This window comes from Fringilla coelebs, assembly GCF_963513975.1.
Source record: "Fringilla coelebs genome assembly, contig: SCAFFOLD_30, whole genome shotgun sequence".
In the NCBI taxonomy this organism is placed as follows: Eukaryota; Metazoa; Chordata; class Aves; order Passeriformes; family Fringillidae; genus Fringilla; species Fringilla coelebs.
Genome location: NW_028167448.1, coordinates 1,323,700 through 1,342,228, shown reverse-complemented (window position 1 = coordinate 1,342,228; position 18,529 = coordinate 1,323,700). Strand labels below are relative to the sequence as shown.

The 18,529-nt window shown below is 50.0% G+C and overlaps 1 pseudogene across 1 annotated transcript; it reads left to right on the top strand.

Moving 5' to 3' along the window:
- On the top strand, window positions 1-5,812 carry LOC311165879 (low affinity immunoglobulin gamma Fc region receptor III-A-like; annotated as a pseudogene). The gene is made up of 7 exons: window positions 1-303; window positions 564-821; window positions 1,586-1,669; window positions 1,786-1,900; window positions 2,164-2,243; window positions 3,549-3,669; window positions 5,743-5,812. The product of its transcript is annotated as a low affinity immunoglobulin gamma Fc region receptor III-A-like (transcript).
- Window positions 5,813-18,529: the final 12,717 nt, after the last annotated feature.

The following is an 18,529-nucleotide window of genomic DNA, read 5'->3' as shown; positions in this document are numbered from 1 at the left end:
ATGCCATGTCCCCACCCCACTGTCCCTAGCCCATGCTGGCCCTAGCAGTCTGGTGTCCCTGGTCACCCACAGGTGCCCAGACCACCCAGCTCCTCGTGGAGCCCCCCTGGACACCGCCAGTGTTGTGGGACCGGGTGACACTGACCTGCCAGGGCTCAGGGAGCGCCGGTGACACCACCTGGTACAGGAACGGGCAGCGCTGGTGGCAACAGGGACACGACCGACTCATTGTCACCCTGAGTGGCACCTATGAGTGTGACAGACCTGGCAGTGGGCTCAGCCCCACCATGAATGTCTCAGATGGTGAGGGAGGTTTGGTTGTCCCCAGCCTGGCACCCGCAGGGACCCCGAGGGCTCAGGATGGGCTCTGCTCCATGGGTCACCTCCTGGTGTGACTAGAGCCCGTCCCCTGCTGTGGGGATATCCCAGAGCATCCCAGTGTGGGTGAAACCATGGGGGTACTGGGGACTCCTGGTGCGCTGGGTGTGACCCAATGCGGAGGTCCTGGTGACATGGGGATGCTCCAGATCCCTGAGATGTGACAGGACCCCCCTGTCCCTCAGACTGGCTGGTGCTGCAGGTGCCGGCACGGGTGCTGCTGGAGGGGGACACAATGACACTGCGCTGCCGGAGCTGGAAAGACAAACCGATCACCTCGGTGTCCTTCTACCACGAAGAGGAGGAACTGGAAGTGTTCCCCAATGGCACCCAGCTGTCCTTGTCCCCTCTGCAGCTGAGCCACAGCGGCCGCTACAGCTGCAAGGGCCAGGTGGGATCCTGGGGGTGGCAGGAGTCAGCGCCAGTCACAGTGACAGTGCACGGTGGGTTCCCCAAAGCCCCCACCCCAACACCCCACAGGCCTTCCCCAGAGACTAAGGGCCAAAAATCCCCCTTCCCTCTCCCGCCCTGAGCTCTCCCCTGTGCCAGTGGTGGACAGTTCCCTCAAGCCCACCGAGGGTCCCCTCTGACTCTCAGCTGCCTCAGCACCCCCAGACCCCTGCAGCCCCAAGCCCCCCTCCTGCGTCTGTGCTACTTGGATGGGCAGGTGGTGGGGGGCCCACAGGGGTCCCCACAGCTGTTGGTGTCTGCTGTGGGAGTCTCCCACTCAGGGAATTACAGCTGCCAGGTGCGTCTTGAGGGGGGGGCCATGTGGAAGAGCAGAACCCGGCTCTGTGTCACAGTGAGCAGTGAGTGTGAGGATGGGCACGGGGACCCCTCACTGTCTTCTCAGGCCACCTTGGGTACCTCTTTGTCTCCCATCATACATTTCTTGTGCATTTCCCCTCTCCCCTTGTCCCCTCACCCCTCTTAGGTGTGACCCCAATACTGACATCTGCCATCACACCCATTCCCACCCGTCCCTATCCCCCCACACCAGCTTCCAGCCCCTCCCTGTGGCCTCAGCCCTGTCTCTGTCCCCACAGTGCCCGTGGCCAATGCCACCATCACCCCTGGTGTCCTGGAGGTGACACCGCAGCACACAGGGACACAAAGGGACCCAGGTGGGTTCACACAGCATCACCATGGAGTGCAGGACCCCTGGGGTGATGGGTGATTCTGATGTGTCCCCCTCTGTTTCTTGCAGTGGCTGCAGGGGTCGGTGGGGCCCTTTTGTTTCTGCTCCTGCTCGTCGGTGTCATTGTGGCCTGGCACTGGTGGCACCCTATGGGTGGGTGACAATGAGGGAATGGGGGTCTCAAGGAGCTGTTGAGGACCTCAGAATTGGGGAACAATAGGGTAGTACACACAGCTCCATAATTAGGACCTTATCTGGGGGTCCTGTAGGGTTTGTGGAGGTGCTGGACGGTCCTGCAGGGATGTTGGGACTTCCGTCAGGGGCCCTGGGGGTATTTGAGGGGTCTCTGTCCCTGCTGGGCTTTGGGTTCTTGAGGCTGATTTGGTCGGGGGCACTGTGGAGGTTCATGAATTCTGGGAGACTTCAGGGATGCTTGGGGATCCTGTGAGAAATTGAGGGTCTCGGGGGCATTCAGGATTCCTGAAAGGGCTTAGGGCCCTCGGACCCCAGAGTCACCCCTCCCCTCTTTCCTTTGCAGCTGCCAGGAAGAATCAGGAAAGGTGAGTGGGGGCTCAAACCACCCTCCAAACTTCACCCCAAACCCCAAGACCTCCCATTCTCTCCCCCACATCCCCTTATTCCTTCAGGGCTCCCCCAGAACCCCCGGCCCCCCCAGAGGAGGGGGAGGTGCTGTACACCAAAGTCGTGGTCACCAAGAGGACAGCAGGTGAGTATGGGGGGGACACACGCAGAGGGACACGTCACCCATGAGTGTCACCCCACCCAGATTCCACAGCCCGAGTCTCTCGCAGTGTCCCCCCGTGCCACCACACTCCAGGATCCCCAGGTGACCTACACGGAACTGCAGGGACCCCAGGGACGACTGTGGGAACCCGGTGACATCTACGGGAATGTGCTGTGAGACTGGGGGGAACTGGGGGGAACTGGGGGGAACTGGGGGTCCCCACCCATGGGCACCCACTCATGTGTGTGCTGCCGCTAAGAACTGCCCCTCACCCTCCCTGTGGGGGCACAAAGATCGCAAAGAGCTGAGAGAAGAACAATTTCCTGCAACAGCAACAAGAGAGAATAAAACCAACAGCAACAGCAATATGGTTCAGGATCCAAAGGGTCACAAAAGGAATGATTTCCAGGGAAAGCCCCGAAAAAGGAACAAAACCCTGACATTTTCTACAGCACGTTTCTTCCACCAGAGGAACCTGGCAGGCCACTTGATGTTCCTTGCTCTGATGGCCAAAGCAGCCTTCAGGAGGCTCTGGATTCTCTTCTTCCCAGTCCCAAACCACATCTCTGCTTTGTTCCCAACACAAGGATGTCACAAAGGCCCTGTGTGGGTTCCAGAGCCTCCCCCTTTTCCAGGGTGGGCAAGATCAGGCCATGGCACAGGGCAGGATACCAGAGACAGGAAAAGTTTGATTTATGGAGACATTTGGAATACCTGTGTGTGGCAGGGGTGGGTCAGGCCTTGCTTTTGGTGAGACTGGGCCTGGCTGTCCATCAGTCTGTTATTCATGGCACACTGGGGACAGTTTGAAACTCTGCCAAAGCCAGCTCCTGAATGGCCATGTGACCAGAAGTGGCAGCTGGGGAGAAGGCCCTTGGTGGCCCAACTGGCTTAAAGGCTAAGAGGTTGCCAAGTGTCTGACCCTATCTCTTCTTAAGGTGTCTGCCCCATCCATGCTGCAACACAGGATTTGGCAACTCATTGAAGTGAAAAATATCTGCCAAGGAAAGGGGGAACGTTCCTGGAATGCAAAGAAGACCCATGCCTAAAACATTTCTTTCATTTCAACGATTATGGGGCTTTCATGCAGAAGTGCAGGAAAAGGGACAACAGCTCTTTACTGGGAAATTTATAAACGAGAACAGAACAATCAACACAAAACCAGAACTTTCCCTCCCGCTCAGTGCTGTTGGTTTTTGCGGCAGTTATAACCACGGCCAGGAGGGGGCGCTGCAGGGAGCACTCCCGGCCAGCAGGGGGCGCCCCGGTCGAGCTCCATCCCCTCAGGGGCCATGGCAGCCTCGGACAGGAAGGAGGAGGGGAACCAGGGGCTCCTTTTGCAAACTCATGGGCGCCAGTCGGTCCCAGCACCACCACTGGCAATGGGCAGAAGCCATGAAAGCAGCAGGTTGGATCCCAGTGCCCAGTGGCCGCATAGCAGTGTCCCGGGACCAGGCACACGTCCTGCCCATCGCCTGTGACCTCTTTCCATGATCCTGAATGGAAGGAAGGCAGCGCCTGACCTCAGGCAGGTCTCGGGTCCACAACAGCACCTCTGGTGGCTTTACACCACAATTCCTGCAAACCCTCAGCCTTTCACTAAGGTGAGGAGGACAGGGATGGAGCAGCTTTGGGGACACCTGGAATCCAGACAGGGTCACTCCCCAGAGCTCCACTACAGCCACGGGGCAGAGCCACTGCTCGATATTTCTATACTTTTCTCTCTTATTTGGCAGCTATAGTCTGAAACCAAACATTCTTTCCATGAGGTTCCAGAAGGCTGCAGGTTTTGTTCAAGCAGGAGGGTCCCGATCATGTTGTTGAACAGATTGTTGTGGGATTTGCAGTAGTTCTGGGGCTCTCTCAGTCCCTTACCTAGTGGAACAAATGATCAATTGCTGCATTTCCAGACTGGTTCCCTCGGAGCTGCCCTTGCAGGGGGCTTTCCAGCCAGCCCTGCTCTGAAAACCATCAATGGCCCTTGCAGAGCCACTGCTTGGGCTCCCATTGGGGTTTGTGCTTCTTGCAGGGCTGAGCAAACCACAGAATTCTCACCTCTGCAGCAGCTCTAAAGCTGCCAGAATCAAAGCCAAGGGGGCAGGGGGGACCCTCAGGTCCTGGCTGCCACCTGGGGCTGGCTAGAGCATGGCTGGGCAATGGCCATCCCTGTGCAGTGGGGCTGGGCCATGGCTGGGCCCCACCCTTGGATGGCCACTGGCTTCAAGGAGCAGGAGTTTGGGGGCTCCTTCTTGCCTTGGGCTCCATTCCCAAGCTGCTCTTGCTGGCTCAGATCCAGCAGGGGGTGGGCTAGAAGGGAGAAGTCTGGACCCTCCCAGAGGGTCCTGTCAAGCCACAGGAAAGGGCCCCCTTGGCCACCAGGTGTCTTCCCTGGGACAGGATCCCCCCAGCACAGGAGCACCCTGGATGTGACCCCCCCAAGAAAGAACCCATCCCCCGTGTGACAAAGGTGTCAAATGGCCTCTTCCTTCTGCTGCGGGAGAGACAAAGTGAAATTGTTGGGGAGGCAGAGCCAGACACCCCCATCCTGCACAGCCTCCCCAGCCCTCCCTGCAGACCCCTCACTCCTGCTTCCCCCACCCTGGGCTTCCCCCAACCCCTTTCCTGCTCAGGGCCTCTCCAGGATCATCAACGTCTGAACTGGGGTCTTGTGAAATTGAAAGATAAAATGATGGAAATGGAAATTAAGAGACAAAAAATTCACTGGGGGTTGGTGGGACAGAGACCTAGAGACCCGTGGAATAAGGCTGGGGTGACCCCCTTGTGGGAGGATTACTTGTGGGGGGATTACTTGTGGGGTTACTTGTGGGGTCTGTGCTGGGCTCTGGGTAATCCCAAAATCTGAAGCACCCAAGGAAGGAGCTGTGACCCATCAGCCCACCCAGCAACTGCCCTGTGATAGTCTGTCTGAAATTTCTCTCATTTGTCTCATGATTTTCGTCATAAAAAAGGACAGAAACTGAGACCACCAAAAGATCCTGTTTGATATCCAGGTTTGACGAAAGTCTGCCAAGCTTACAAGGCCGAGACGTAACTCCCAGCCTGCCAAGTAATTGTGCAAAGGAGCACCTTGACCCGTTTTGCAACAATAAGCCTTGGAATTTCCCTGCCTCTCAGCTTGGATGGACTCTTTTCTGGAATAACCTTTAAGTGGTCCCCACAGAAGACCCTTCATCTGTTCTGCAACCACCGTGACTGACTGACTGAGATGGGAGAAGTCTCTTCTCCAAGGACTGAGACATGAAACCCTCACATAAAGAAAACTCATTTTCTTCCCAAGGATTGAGACTGAAACCTGGGGGGAACTGGTGGGGGGAACAGAACAGACTGTGATGTTTGCTTGCGGGTGCAGACCGTGATGTTTGCTCGCGGGCAGTGATTATTGGGACTATTGGACCAAGAAGGAAACTATTGCATTATTCCCCCCCCCCCCCCCCCCCCCACCTTTCGCAATCTTCCATAGGATAAAAACCCCCAGGTTAGCTAGTGCAATTCGAAGATCTTCCCCGTTCTTGGAACAACTCCTCGACTGATGGAACCTCGACTGGACTCTGAAGGACCCCGTCGCTTTCACGGGTGGTAGCTATAGCCTCCTCTTTTCTCTTTATCCCCCTATTTTTCCAGATGCTTTCCCCACTTTCCCTCTTTTCCCTCACACGCATTTTTGCTGTAATCATTCAATAAAGTACACTGTTTTGACGGTTACTGCAAACCCCCTTTGCCGTGTTGGTATTTTGTACTGAGAAATGCTTTGGAAACAAATCATCACGAAATCCGTCAATAAGGACAGTTTGTGACATGCCCATCCCTGACACTCCCATTACCCTGGGAACCCGACTGTGGGACCCCCATTCCTTATGTCCCACCCTCTCTGCAAGCCCATCCCAGGGCTGACATTCCCCACTGATCTCCATGGCCCAAGATCCCATTCCAAGGCACCCTCTCCTGTTCATTCCATCCTCTGAAATCCTCCTTCCCCCAGGACCTTGATTCTCCCAGCACCTACCATTCCCCAATGCCATGACCCCAAATCTCTGGAGCCCAGGTTCCCCTGGGACTCCCATCCCTTTGTCCCCCCAGCTCTGGGGATCCCCATTCCCATGGCACCCTCATTCCCAGTGACTCCCCCTACTCAAAACCCCCATTCCCCAGGGACTGAACCCTGCCTCCCCAAACCCACTGAGCCCCCCACTCCTGGGAATGCCATGTCTCACTTTGTCCCACCCAGCCTTGTCCCCAGCCTGTGCCCAGCTTGTGGCCACCCTGCCCCCACCAAAGGCCACCTACACATGGGGACAGACGTGACCTCGCTTCCTGCCCCTTCATCCGAAGAGCCACCAGCCAGGGGAGCGGTGGCCACAGCAGCGAGTGACAGCCAGTCCACATGGCTAGGGACACTGGGATGGCCGGGAAGGTGGCACTGCTCCTGTGGGGTGAGTGCCCTGGGCACAGGCATGACACCCTGGGGATGGAGGGGAGGGTGCACAGGGGGGCTGCGGGGTCCTCTGAGGTTCCCAATGCCAGCAGAGCCAGTCCATGTTACCCACAGTGGACCTTGGTGGGACTGTGACTGATGTAGGGTTGCTTTGGGGACAGGAACAGGGGGCAGGAATTTGGGGATGGGGTTTTGGGAGCAGGAATGTGGGGACTGGCACCTTTGGGCTCAGGTAGCTCTGGGGATAGGGACAAGGGAACTGGGATGCAGGGACAGAAGGGGACAAGAACCATGAGGATGTGGCCATGGGGATGGGATCATGAGCTGGTGGGGGTGACCTGGGCCAGCATGGGCTGTGTCTGTGGTGTCCTTGTGCCTGGGGTGTCCACAGTGTCCCCGTGTTCTGCCTCAGCCCAGGGTGGCCTGTTCTCAAGGTGTCTGTGCCACACAGATGTGGTGCACGGGTAGCTGAGACACAGACATGACCCCTGGCCTCTTCCAATCTTTTGGGGCCACCCCCATGCACTTTCCCACAAGAACTGATGTCTCCATAGAGACAGTTTGGAGACACCCTAACCTGGGTGCCACTCTCCCTATGTTGCCACCACTACTGAGCCCTGTCTCTTCTCCCTTCCAGCCCAAACCCTCGGCCTCTCTGGAGAGTACTCGGGGGATACAATGGCCCCACTCTGCTCTCCTCAGCCCTGCGCTGTGGCCCTGGAAGGCTGGTGTTCCCTGTCACCTGCAGGTGCCCAGACCCTCCAGATCCTAGTGGGGCCCCCCTGGACACCGGCGGTGCTGTGGGATACTTACCTGTGAGACAGAGTAGAAATTTTCCAGGGTAGAAATACATTTTGATTTAGGTGAAATGTCCATCCTTGAATTGTCTGTAGCTTGCAGTTTAGTCTCACTGCCTGTTCTCTTGAAGGGCCTCTGATTAGAGAGACTGCTTCAGCCGAAAGACAAGAGATAAAGGGGGGAAGAAGAGAGCAGACAGAGCAAGGCAACCTGACCCAAGAGTTCCTTCTGAAGAATTAGTAGCAAGTGTCACATGAAATCAGTAGAATGAATATGTATGAACCTGTTGTGAAATTTTATGCATATGTATTTGAGAGAGCCATAAAAAGAGACCTGAAGTTCACAGAAATACGCATGCCTTTTGAGGGGAGTAATCCCTGCATGCGTCCAGCGCTGCAATAAACATACTGACTTTACAACTTTCACGAGTTGTAGAGTTTTTGATCTTTTCCTCAAAACATTCTGTTGACCACGAAGGGACCATCTCTGTCCCCACAGGGCAGAAGGGATAAACGGACCCTCCTAGGTGCGCCCCGAGATCTTCCAGGAGGAGCTCCGCTTGTCTCAGCTTGCCTCCTGCGGAGACAAACAAGGACCTGCTGGTGTGCAGAGGATTCGGTATGTATTAGGAGGGCCCTGGGGGATAGGAAGACTGAATAAGTCACTCAGAGATGTCTGAGTGCTCGGCCTGTGGCCTGCTTGATAGAGCAATTGGGAGATGAGAGTTCACTGTCCGATAGAGCGGCCGCTATCGACCCTGGGGGTGGGTTCGAGTGGACTCGTGTGTGTGTATGTGGTGTCTGGACACTGCATCGTTGTATAGTTATGGCACTGTGTAATTAATGTTAGTGTGTTTGTAATCGTGCGAGTGCATGGTGTACAAAGGGAGTATATCTACAGTGCGGGGGGGTTTCTACCCGCGACTGACAGGGCCGAGTGAGGCCGGAGGCACCGGCCGAGGCAGGCTGTGAGGGCAGGGAGTGCCCTGCAGAGAAGTGGAACAAGTGGAGAAACGTCGGTGAAAGTATTTATTGTGTTTAGAAGTAGTGATTTGTGTAGATGGAGCACATTTTACCGTGAGTACGAGCTCAGGGAGTTCCTCTTCTGCCTGGTAGTTAGACTTGATCTCTAGAATTTTACTGTGTGCTGTTATTTTGATTGTGTCTAGGGTGTGTGAGAGCCAGAGAAAGCTGATGTAGGTGAATGCTGAAGTATTGTATGCTGTGTTGTCTGTGTTATGTTAAGAAAAATGGGCACTTTGAGAGATATGCCCTTTGCCAGTGAGTTTTTGTGTTTCTTCCCCCACATTGTGGTAATTTGATACTCAAATTGTATAGTAGCATTTGTAGAAGTTTTAGGTATTTGTTTGCAACAAGTGTAGCATTTTACACAAAAGAGCTACAGTAGGGTGATTCATGTTTAACATTAACAAGGAATTCCAATAATTCCCCCCCAGCAATTCAAGCCCTGACTCTTGCGAATTTGAGATAAGAGAGGTGGTGTGTGTGTGTCTGTCTGTCTGTGTTTGTGGGCATATCAAACTTTTTGCTGTAACAATCACAGCCTCTTGCAAGGCAGTAAAGCGAGTGTCAGTAGAAGCAATGCTTGGATTAGATTGTGCAGGAAAAGAACTAGAAAATACTAGGATTTTGTAAACCAGAGTTTAGATAGAAGAGATGAATGAGTTCATCAGACTTCAGCTGGTAATACAGTAAGCTTAGACTGAGAAAACCGACATAGAGGTTAAGTGATAAACTCCAAAGTGATAAACACCAAAGGAATAGCCTGCAGGCAGTTCCTGGGAGCTTTTAGTGCACTGAGAGGCTGGCACCTTGTATGCAGTGCAGAGGAGCTGATATTGCTGTTCTGCCTCCTGGAGGTCTGTGTTGTGAGGAAAATCTGAGAAAAGACACTGTGAGGCTTGAGTGGAAACAAGATAGTACAAGGAGAAGGAGATAATGAGAACTAACCGGAGCAAAGAAGCTCCTGACCTAGCCCCTTTGGGAGGGGCTCTTTGGAAGAAAGTTGCCATTAGGGGCAGCTCAGAAAAGAAAAAGATTTAAAAGACTTTATTGCAGTTACTGCTGTTTTAAAATGGGAAGGTAAATGAGATAGTCCCGTATGTTAGTGTGGTTTTGTTTTAAGGAATCACCAAGAATGGCAAAGGGACTGTGAGATCAGACCACCCTCAGACCCACTGGTCAGGCAAACTGAAATGCAAAGCGATTACAACTCGCAAAATGAGTACATATAATTTGTTAAAGGCTCCTCCTAAAGTAAAGGAGGATAAAGAAGACCTCCCCAAAAAAGAAGAAGACTCAAACTCCAAAGTTCACACCCATTCGCACCCATCCCCCTCCTAGCAGTCCAATTTCACCCAGGACTAGGACGGAGCAGACCTCTCTGCGAGAGGCAGTGAGACAGAAGAAAACAAAAGGGTGGAATTTTAGTTGATACAGGAGCCATAGATTCAGTTTTAAATAAAGCTTTAGTACCTGTGGAGAATGATTATGTTGCAATGTGAGGAACAACTGGCCAGTCTGAGAAGCCATACTTCTGTAAACCTTTAAAGTAACATGTGTGCTTAGGAGCTTTTGTATATGCCCAATTCGCTGAACATTCTCAAATGAAGAGGTTACTCTGGAGGCAAATGATATAAAGATGTTAAGCTTATCATTAACAGCCATTGAAATTAAGAAAAAATTAGTAAAGAGATATTAGAACAAGTTTTTTCGGGGGTATAGGCTTCTGCTGTACCAAAGAAAGTGAAGAATGCCCCCCCCATGGTAATCAAGCTAAAAGAAAGAACACAACCAGTGAGAATTAAGCAGCACCCCCTGAAAAGAAGTCAGGGAAGAAATCAGCCCAATAACTGATAGTACTAGATTGAGGGCTGTCGATAAGATAATGAAGAATTTATACCCTGTGGTAGCAAATCCATATATTTTACTAACTTGTTTAACACCTGAGCTAATCTGGTTTACTGTTTTAGACCTGAGAGATGCCTTCTTTTGCCTCCCTATCCACAAAGCCAGCCAGAAAATTTTGGCATTCAAATGAGAAAGCCGTAAAAGCAGTGCAAAACCCAGCTCACATAGTCTGTGTTCCTCAAGGCTTCAAATTCCCCCCCACTCTGTTTGGGGAGCCACTTGCAAAAGATCTGGAGTCCTGGGAAGCTCTACAGGAAGGCAAGCTGTTGCAGTACGTAGATGATCTTCTAATAGCCACTCAGACGAGAGAAGCATGTGTGGCCTGGACAGTAAGCCTCTTGAACTTCCTAAGACTCCAAAGATACAGAGTATCAAAGAAGAAGGTACAGGTAGTGAAACAGAAAGTAATCTACCTGGGCTACCAGGTGAGTGCTGGGCAACGGACTTTAAGGCAGGCTCACAAAGAAGCCATCTGCCAAACCCCAAAACCCCAGACGATAAAGGAACTCCCAACCTTCTTAGGCATGGCAGGGTAGTGCCAGCTGTGGATTAATAATTATGGACTGCTTGTCAAGCCTCTCTATGCTCTTATTGCTAATGGAAACAGAGATCTCCAGTGGACAAAGGAAGCCACATGGGCCTTTTATCAGCTAAAGAGTGCCCTCATGTCAGATCCAGCCCTGGGACTGCCAGATGTAAGTAAACCATTCTTTCTATTTTCCCATGAAAAACAGAGAATTGCCTTAGGAATACTGGCTCAAGACTTAGGCCCATACCGAAGGGCAGTTGCTTACTTCTCCAAGTAGCTAGATGCAACAGCCAAAAGATGGCCAGGTTGCCTCAGAGCTGTAGCAGAAGTCGTGCTGAATATTCAGAAGGCACGCAAGTTTACCCTGGGACAGAAAATGACTGTGCTAGCGTTCCATACAGTGTCCACAGTACTGGAAGTAAAGGGTGGCCAGTGGCTTTCACCACAGTGAGAAATACCAGGCCATCATGGTAGAGCAAGATGATGTAAAGATAGTGGTGACTAATATTGTCAACCCAGCTTCCTTTCTCAGTAGAAATCAAAGAGAAGCAGTACACCACAATTGCCTAGAGACCATTGGAGCTACCTACTCCAGCCGCCCAGATTTGAAAGACACTCCTCTGGACAATGCAGAGACCTGGTTCACTGACGAGAGCAGCTGCGTTGCCAATGGAAAGCGATGTGCTGGGTACACAGTAGCCACCTGCAGAGAGGTAACAGAATCTGCACCCTTACCAACAGGCACCTCTGCGCAGAAGGCTGAGATAATTGCCCTGACCTGTGCCTTAGAAATAGCAAAAGGAAAGAGGATAAACATCGACACAGACTCAAGGTATGAATTCAGAGTTGTGCATGCACATAGAGCCATCTAGAAAGAGAGAGGACTGCTGACCTCACAGAGAACGAACATCAAACATGCACAAGAGATCATCCAGCTGCTGGAAGCAGTTCAGCTGGCCTGAAAAGGTAGCAATTGTGCATATTAAGGCACATCAAAAAGTGAGCTCAGAATTAGAAGAAGGAAATGAGCTGGCGGATAGAGAGGCAAAGGAAGCAGCAAAAGGTGAGGTGAGCCCTAATTCCAGATAGACAATTTCCCTTGAAAGTAAGCCAGAACATAACAAGAGAGATAGAAAATTGATTGAAGATCAAAAAAGGACGTATAACCAAGAAGGGTGGGCTACCATTGAAAAGAAGCTGGTAATCCCTTCCCACTTCTTGTGGTCACTATTAAGGGAAGAGCACCAGAAAGCACACTGAGGAATAGATGCCCTATACACCTACTTGATTGAAAGAATTGTTGCTAGGAATTTATATGCCACTATTACTCAAGTGACCTGACAGTGTGATCTTTGCCTCCAGACTAACCCCAAAAATACCCCCAAGCCGAAACTCGGTCAGATTAGGAGAGGCCATAGGCCGGGAGAGGAGTGGCAAATTGACTTTTCAGAACTCCCAAGGAAAGGGGGGTATCAGTATTTATTAGTATTGACAGACACATTTTCAGGGTGGCCAGAAGCATTCCCCACCAGAACTGTCAAAGCTCGAGAAGTTACTAGAGTGTTATTACAAGAAATAATCCCATGCTTCGGAGTTCCAGCCACAATATCCTCAGATAGAGGATCACATTTCATTTCCAAAATAGTGCAACAGATTAGTAGCCACCTGGCTACTTCACATTCTGTACCCCCCCAATCAAGAAGCCAGGTGGAGAAAATGGATCATTTGATTAAGCAGCAGATTGTAAGACTCGGGCAGGAAGTTAATCTACCCTAGCCCCAAGCACTTCCACTAGCACTGTTGCAAATTTAAACTAAACCTAGAGCTAAAGAAAGTCTAAGTCCCTTTGAAATGCTTTATAGAACACAAAAAGAATGCCCACCACATTGGAGAGGTAACACTGGCCACCTACATGGTGGCTTTAAGCAAACAGCTCAGAAAAGTGAGAAACGTGTGGCTGGAACTCAGAGCAGGGAGTTAGATGGGCCAGTGTATAACATATAGCCTAGAGATTATGGATATGTTGAGCCTCTTGCAGAAAAGACTTTGGAACCACAGTAAAGAAGACCATTCCAAGTGCTTCTTGCCATCTTCACCGCAATCAAGATCAAGGAGCAGAATGCCTGGATCCATCACTCTCGAGTGAAGAAGGCCCCAGAAGCCCCCTTGGAAAGTGACACCAAGAGACAATGAACTGAGACTAAAACTCACTCAAGCAAAATGAGTATATCGCAGTCAAGGGTTGTTCATACTTTCACTTACAGAATTGTTTTGTATATAATAATAATTGAAATCTTAAAATTAGAGAGTACCTCTATTCAAAGTGATGCTGAATGGCCTTGGTCCCAGGCTTTTAATCAGGATACTAGATCCATGAGAGAACTTTCTGAGATAAAAGATTTAAACCTGTCCACTGTAGTAATTCATAGAGATCAAGTACATGAAGAGCAAGAGTAGCAAGAACAAGAACTGTAGACACTTCAAAAGAGTTGCTAATGCAAATTAACCTCTCAAAAATCCAACCAGCCTGCTCCTCTTTCCTAAGAACATCCTTTGAGAGTTGCACAGCGTAGTAACAAAGACAGGCAGACCTTAAGAGCAGAATAAGAAAGGATCTAACTGGGATATTAGGAACAGGATTAGGAGTTCTAAATGGAATTGATTCAGAAATACTGATGAATAAGCTAGCCACTGCAGCAAGCAGCCTAACAAAATTGAAGCAGCATTTACAGTCATCTCTACTAGCATTAAGAACTAGCCAGTGGCAGATTTCAAAAGCACTGCCAAAGTAAGAAAAGGCCAGGGACCAAGATCACAAGTTATTAGTAGAAGTACTTAGAACAGTTCAAGATAATGTGATAATATATCTTTAGCTTTCAGTTGTATACAAGCACAGTTGCAGATGCAGGCAACAGCAGCTCTGATCATACAAGAAGGGAGGAAAAGTAATTTTCCAGCTGAAATTCAGAAAGTTGTCTAAGATAATGCAATTTGTTATAAATGATCGAATCTGCAGACAAATTAAAAAAAAATAACAAAGATTTATTAGATCAATAACAAAATATAATTTAAAAATTCACCACAGCCAAGACAGCATCAACTCCGGAATTTGGTGCTGGGTGAACCTGGATCCAACTGACAGAGTGCCAGCATCTCCCCAGTGGTTCACCCTGACTGTCTCATACAGCCAGTTTATATCCCCTGTGTTCCGCCTGGGGCCGGAATGACAGAATGTCCTTTGTGTCCCTTCATATGTAGAGCTGGATCATAGAGATACAAAGCCAGTCCAGGTGTTCCAATGACTGTCTGAGCCCTTCCAGAATAGCCTTCTTTCGCATGTATTGCTGGGTCCATACGGATGGGATGCAAAAGCCAGTCCCGGTGTCCCTATGGCCGTCTTTCACATGTAATCGAGTGCTGCCAGTATTCAAAGCAATTCTGGGAAGTCGACATTCATGGTCTGGGAAGGCTTCATTCTTAAGCTAACGGACTTGACATTATCTTTAGCGTTAGAAATAGGACTCTGCTCTCAGCCAGAGTGGTCAAGTACATGAGTTGGATTCTTACAATATCTTATACACACACATATATATATACAAATAGCATGAATTAACTCTATATATGTATAACACAATTGATTTTGAAAAAAGCTTCAGTCCTGGTAAACTATAGTAAATTTCACCTATAATCCTGTTTCTAATGTAGCCACTGTCTTTGTACTTACCATACGTAATAGCACTGTTTACGTTATCCATCCCATCATTGCACTAAGATTAAATAATGAAAAAACAGTGCTCTACCCTTCAGAACATAGACTGTAAACACGAAAAATGAATGAAAAGTAGCAAACAGTAAACTTAGAATCCTGCATTACTAGAGAACAGCTGAGATTCATTTGTGAAAGCAGTACTATTAATGCCCAAGATGTGTGTCTGGACACTGAACAGAGTATTTGCCACTTCAAAATTCATCCAGTCACTGATCAAAAAACTGTGCTCGTATATACTGGTAAAAGGTGTGAGTCTCTAAAAACTGCTTGCACTGCTGTAAAAATTGATAACAACGATGTTGTATTAGTTAAAGTAAGTTTAAAGTTATCCTTTATTATTAATTTGAAATTAGAGAGTACTACAGCGTATAGCTCTGTTAATCTCCTTATCAAACGTACGTGGTAAAGCATTGAGAGACACTTATTGTCGTAAGAGTTTGCATTAAGTAAAAGAATTTACTTATTTTCCAGGAAAGGGGGAAAATGAGACATAGCAGAAATTTTCCAGGGTAGAAATTCATTTTGATTTAGGTGAAATGTACATCTTTGAATTAAGTCTGTAGCTTGCTGTTTAGTCTCACTGCCTCTTCTCTTGAAGGGCCTGTGCTTAGAGAGACTGCTTCAGCCGATAGACAAGAGATAAGGGGGGAGGAGGAGAGCAGAGAGAGCAAGGCAACCTGACCCAAGAGTTCCTTCTGAAGAATTAGTAGCAAGTGTCACATGAAATCAGTAGAATGAATATGTATGAACCTGTTGTGAAATTATATGCATATGTATTTGAGAGAGCCATAGAAAGAGACCTGAAGTTCACAGAGGTACACTTGCCTTTTGAGGGGAGTAATCCCTGCATGCGTCCAGCGCTGCAATAAACATACCGACTTTACAACTTTCACAAGTTGTGGAGCTTTTTTGATCTCTTCCGCAAAACAGTAGAGACACCTGTGACCTTACTGATGACCTCAGTGGGAATCTGATGCCATCCATCTTGCAACTTTTCTCCCAGGAACTGGATCTCTCGGGCAGGTCCTGTGACTTTGCTCTTTTGGATGCTAAAGCCAGCTTCCAGCAGACTCTGGATGATTTTCTCTCCTTTCTCAAATACTTCCATTGTCGTGTTCCCCCACACAATGATATCATCAATGTGCTGCAGATGTTCTGGAGCTTCACCCTTTTCCAGTGCAGCCTGGATCAGTCCATGGCAGATGGTGGGGCTGTGCTTCCACCCCTGGGGCAGTCAGTTCCAGGTGTATGGCACGGCCCTCCAGGTGAAAGCAAACTGAGGCCTGCATTCTGCTGCCAGAGGAATGAAGAAAAATGCATTGGCAATGTCAATAGTGGCAAAGTACTTTGCTGCCTTGGACTCCCGCTCGTACTGGAGTTCCAGCATGTCTGGCACAGCAGATGTGGGTAATCGGCACTTGTTGCTCTTTCACCTTCATCCTACTGCAGATGGTTTTCTGATAGTCCAGGCAAGGTGTTCAATGGCTTCATGTTCTCAGCCTCTGCAGCATCTATGCCAAAAGCCCACCTGAGTTCTATTGGGTATTTGTAATAGCCATTCTGGAAGAAGTCTATGCCCAGAATACATGGGGCCTCTGGGCCAGTCACAATAGGATGTTTCTGCTCTTCCTTCCCAGTCAGGCTCACCTGGGCTCCCAACATGGTAAATTGCTGCCATCCCCCCATCACCCCAGCAATGGAAACAGGTTCTGCCCCCACATGTCGCAATGGCATTAGGGTACACTGCACACCAGCATCAACTAAGGCATTGTATTTTTATGGCTCTGATGTGCCAGGCCATCGGATCCACACCGTCCAAAAAATCCGGTTTTCCCATGCCTCTTCCTGGCTAGAGGCAGGGCCCTCCTAGCCCTGGTTGTTATTTCTTTCCTGGGCATACATGTAGAGGTTCCTTCAAGGGGATCTGACAGATCATACCCAGCAGCTTGGTCATGGGAGGCTGAGACTGCCTTCCATTTAGTGGAACTCCCTTGGTTAGTGTTTCCCTCCTTGAGTTGATGCACCCATGCTGCCAGGACAGAAGTGGATTTCCCATCCCAGATTCCCATGTCTGCTCCATGGTCACGCAGGAAGAACCACAGGTCAGCCCTTGGGGTGTAACCTCTCTCTCTAGCTGGGGGACACTGGGCTCTGACTTTGGGGCCTGTGACTGGCACAGGTGCTGCATTGATCTTCCTCTCCTCCTCCTTCATCTCCCTCATCTCCTCTTATCAGGTCCTTGTTCACAGCAGAGACATGAGCCTGCATCAGGCTATTGATCATACTCTCATAATTTCTAAGCTTGGTGACAGAACCCACTGTCTCTCAGTAGTTATCAGCATTAATCATTGCAATGAAGGTGGTGTATTGGGATGGCCCCAGATTTGCCAGACTCCACAGCATTTGCCCTGTGCACCTGACCTTGTTGGGGTCATTATCATGCTGTCCATCCCTCCCAAAGTGTACCTCCAATACTGCCACTTCTCTCAGCTGTTGGATTCTTTCCTTAAGGGTCTTCCAGCACATTCTATGGTGGTGCTCCTGCATTCTCTCCCTGTGGACAAACCTCTCTCTGACACTCATTAAAAGCCGTTCCCAGAGGGAAAGGGACTCTGAGTCCCTTACAAAAATCTGATTCATACTTGAGTCCTGGGTCAATGCTCCTAAATTCCTTGCCTCACCACCATCCAGTTGCACTCCTGTACCTGTAAGGTCCCAGACCCAGAGTAACCAGGTTGTATAAGCCTCATGTCCCCATGGTATAATGTCTTTGTGCAGTTCACCCACAGGGACTTTTGTACATCAGGGACTCAGTGATGAAGTCAACCATTGGCTCTCCTGTGGGATGTGAGGGCCCTCCATTCTTATCCTTACCTGGATGCTCCAATTTCATCTTAGGTCTCCTTGTTTCCATAGGGGCGACTGCTGCTGGCTGTGACTGCCTTTGCAGTTCAGCTGGAACCTGGATGGTTGTAACATCTCTGGGCTCCACTGCTGCACCATCAGACTCTCTCTCTTTCAGGCAGGGGGAGCGTTTCTCAACACCTGGGGAAATGTACTCCTGCAGCATCTGGCCCATCTCTTTCACCAGAACCCCTACCCAGTCTGGGTGGTTCATTTCTGACATGGGCTGTGGGGCTGGGTCAGGCTCTGGGGCAGCAGCATCCCTTGTCTCTGGAGTAGGTGTCAACACGGTTATCCAGGTTAATCTTCCTTTATCTCTAAATGCTAAATACAACAACCACTGTATGATATCATTAGCATTTCGAGTGGATCTGAACCCTTTCAAAACTGGTGGTGCAGACCCAAAAGCTGGGTCAGGGGCTGGGAGAAAATTTCCCCCACTGTCATTTCCTCACAGTAAGTACCATTATTAAAAAAACCCCAAAACATACAGTTAGTGTTTGATAGCTCTGAATCCATGTGCCTGCCTTCCAGTGGAAGTTCAAGATCCATTAATTCCTCACCTCATTAAGCCATAAAGCAAACTTGATAATAGCCACAGTAGCTTTAGTTAACGGTTAGCCTGTGTTCCCAGGGATGGCCAGGGTGCTCCTGATGGGGCAGAAGGAAGAGCTCCAGGCCCTCTGTGAGGGTGAGTGAGAGCAGTGGGCTGTCAGCGGGGGCTGGCCGGGGAGCTGCAATGCCCGGGCAGGGAGCCGCAATCCCTGCCCCAGCTGCGGTGGGCTTCACTCCTTGTGGGGATGAGGGGTGGCGTGGGCAGAGCACACAGAGATTTCAGGGACATAGGTGAGGGGATTCATGGCCAGCACCTTGCAGCTGATCCCC